The following is a 4,001-nucleotide window of genomic DNA, read 5'->3' on the forward strand; positions in this document are numbered from 1 at the left end:
GCAACTTGCGTTTAATCGAAACTAAAAATAAATACAAAAAAGAAAAGGCAAAAAAATAATAATAATATTAATATTAATATTAATAATAATAATAATAATAATAATAATAATAATAATAATAATAATAAAAATATTAATAATAATAATAATAATAATGAAAAACGTATATACGTTATATATGAGCGATACAATTAAATGTTTGTCATATAACGTGCATACAGTGTAACGTGGTTATAAGTGTTAAACTAAAATAATACGTATTGCACTACACGATAGTGTGTGTGTGTAAGCTGCGAGCTGCAATAGAGTCCCGAGCAGTTGTTATCTATATCGAAAAGATAAACTATCCGATAATATTATTTCGATTTATCGTTTTTACCGTGATTTTTCCCGTCTAGAGAGAAAGAAAACGAGCGAGAGAAAGAGAAAAAGAGAAAAAGAGAGAAAAAGAGAGAGAGAGAGAGAGAGAGAGAGAGAGAGAGAGAGAATGAGTGATAGTAAACGAAAAAATGCGACAAAAAAATAAATTAAATAAAAAATACCAATGAGATCGAGGGGAAAAGGAAAAAGAAAGAAAAAGTACATATAAAAGTAAACAAATTTTTCATCTACGACAGTTTCGCGTGATATCAGATCTATCGTAATTTTGTATATTCCTTTTTTATTTTTTTATTTTCGAAGTACTAAGAAAACACACTAATCTTCACGTCCGGATGAAAAATTACGTTTTATTCCTTTTTTTCTTCTTCTGCTTCTTCTTCTTCTTCTTCTTCGAGGGAAACGTGATGTTTTTCGATTAAGAAAAAAAATAAGAATAAGAGAGAGAGAGAGAGAAAGAGAAAGAGAGAGGGGAGAGTTAAGTGATAGCTTCATTTTGTAATTTTTTTTATATCGCCCAAAAAATACGTAGTCAAAATAAAGTCAAATCTCCTTAAGTGTGAGACGTGCCGGGATAAGAGTGATGTGGGGTGGTTGAATTAAAAAAATGAAAAGAAAAAAAAAATACTCCCCCCCCCAAAAATAAGCAAATAAATAAAATAGATTATGCGGACAACATTACGGAAGATCTTTCGAAGATTTTCTCGTCTATTTTTTATTTTATCTTTTCTTTTTTTCTTCTTTTCTCCGATCGAAATGAACGAGAGTTTGTTCGTGTATGCGTGCATGCTTATGTCTATGTGTATGTGTGCGTGAGTGTTGTGTAAGAGAGAGAGAGAGAGAGAGAAAGGGAAAATAATTAGACGAAGAAGAAAAAACAAGGTGAAACAGATGATGTTTGCATAATACGTATGCGTGTGCGCGTGTTCCATTTTGATGAGCATACGTAAATGTAAATAAATAGCGGCAAAGAGATGTAGAACCCGAAAAATAAGAGAAAAGTGTTGTGTAAAGGAGAGAAGGAGAGCGTAAGGAAAAAGGGACAGAAGGAACGAAATATAAAAATAGGGGAACGCTTAAGCCAATGCAAAAAAAAAAAGGGGATGAAAAGCAAAGAACAGAAAAATTGGATAAAAATATGGAAAAGGGACGCGACGATATATTGTTGTTGTTGTTGTGCACTTTTCTTGTTTTTTTTCTAATTTTTCTTCTTTCTATTTTTTTCTCACACCTAATCAGGATTCGTCGTCGCGTTAACGAAGAAAAAATAAATAAATAAATTCGCGCAATATCAATTAATATTAATTAATATTAATTATTTGTGCGAAGAAAATAATGAATATAATATAACGCGATGCGAATGAGTGGATTAAAAAGAAAAAAAAAAAACCGTTATGAAAACGAACGTGATTTTTTTCGTGGCAAACAATGCGTTCCTACACTGTCTCTCCTCGTGCTCGAATAATAATGATCATAATGATAATGATGATGATAATGATGATAATGATGATGATGATGATGATGATGATGATGATGATGATGATGGTGATACGTGTATTATATTTAGAAAAAGGAACAAAAAAAAAACCAATGGATTAAGAAAAAAAAAAGAAAACGTAATACAAGGTATAGTAGCGTTGTACTTTCGTGCTCGTTTCTCAATCACACTATTATAATTATCCAAAAGTAATTTGTAATATGTAACTATTACTATTTTTATGAATTTTTGTACATTTTTCTAATTATTTTGTATAATAATCCTTAGCGGAGAGAATGGTCGATAAAAAGAAAAAAGAAAAAAGAAAAAAAAAAAAAATATCCGGGCACTCCGAACCTCCCCCCAAAAGTGTTCAAACGCGGATCTTAAAAGAAAAAAAAAAAANAGAGAGAGAGAGAGAGAGAAAGGGAAAATAATTAGACGAAGAAGAAAAAACAAGGTGAAACAGATGATGTTTGCATAATACGTATGCGTGTGCGCGTGTTCCATTTTGATGAGCATACGTAAATGTAAATAAATAGCGGCAAAGAGATGTAGAACCCGAAAAATAAGAGAAAAGTGTTGTGTAAAGGAGAGAAGGAGAGCGTAAGGAAAAAGGGACAGAAGGAACGAAATATAAAAATAGGGGAACGCTTAAGCCAATGCAAAAAAAAAAAGGGGATGAAAAGCAAAGAACAGAAAAATTGGATAAAAATATGGAAAAGGGACGCGACGATATATTGTTGTTGTTGTTGTGCACTTTTCTTGTTTTTTTTCTAATTTTTCTTCTTTCTATTTTTTTCTCACACCTAATCAGGATTCGTCGTCGCGTTAACGAAGAAAAAATAAATAAATAAATTCGCGCAATATCAATTAATATTAATTAATATTAATTATTTGTGCGAAGAAAATAATGAATATAATATAACGCGATGCGAATGAGTGGATTAAAAAGAAAAAAAAAAAACCGTTATGAAAACGAACGTGATTTTTTTCGTGGCAAACAATGCGTTCCTACACTGTCTCTCCTCGTGCTCGAATAATAATGATCATAATGATAATGATGATGATAATGATGATAATGATGATGATGATGATGATGATGATGATGATGATGATGATGGTGATACGTGTATTATATTTAGAAAAAGGAACAAAAAAAAAACCAATGGATTAAGAAAAAAAAAAGAAAACGTAATACAAGGTATAGTAGCGTTGTACTTTCGTGCTCGTTTCTCAATCACACTATTATAATTATCCAAAAGTAATTTGTAATATGTAACTATTACTATTTTTATGAATTTTTGTACATTTTTCTAATTATTTTGTATAATAATCCTTAGCGGAGAGAATGGTCGATAAAAAGAAAAAAGAAAAAAGAAAAAAAAAAAAAATATCCGGGCACTCCGAACCTCCCCCCAAAAGTGTTCAAACGCGGATCTTAAAAGAAAAAAAAAAAAAGAAAAAGAAAAAAGAAAAAAGAGGACGAAGTGGAGAATAAGTGGAGGAATTAAAAAATGCAAATGAATAAAATAAAGAAAAAAGAAAAAAAAAGAAAACGAAATAAAGAGAGAGATACATAAAAAGCGAAAAGAAAAGAAATAGTAAAAAAACTTGCGTGCGTGAGCGCGCGCCGCGCGCGTGTGTGTATGTGTGTGTGTGTGTATTGGGGAGTGAGTATGTATTATTTGTAAAGGGACTGAAGAGTGCCATTCAAATGCGAATGAGAGAGAAAGAAAGAGAAAACGAAAGGGTGTTGTATAATGAATATCTGGGAATGTGTGTGTGTGTGTGTGTGTGTATGTGTGAGAGAGAGAGAGAGAGAGAAAAAAAGAGAAAGGATATGACAGAAATGTAAGAAATCATATATCCAATTAAAATAATTACCTTTGAGTGTAGTATACTAAAATCTAGGATTTGCCCTTAAATAGAGAATGGGAGAGAAAAAAAAAAAAAAGAAAAAAGAATATAAAATGTGTATACATAAAAAAACCTTTACAAACACACATATATATACATACTCACACAGTTTGTCTGCTTGTCCGTCTGATTATCTGTCTGTCTGCCTGTCTGTCGATTTGCCTGCTGCTCGTAATGTGGTTTCTACCCTCGGGGGAGGAAAGAGTTATGTCTCTGAACCAAAAAA

Source organism: Polistes canadensis, unplaced genomic scaffold (genome assembly GCF_001313835.1).
Source record: "Polistes canadensis isolate GaletaPanama2010 unplaced genomic scaffold, ASM131383v1 scaffold_39, whole genome shotgun sequence".
Classification (NCBI taxonomy): domain Eukaryota; kingdom Metazoa; phylum Arthropoda; class Insecta; order Hymenoptera; family Vespidae; genus Polistes; species Polistes canadensis.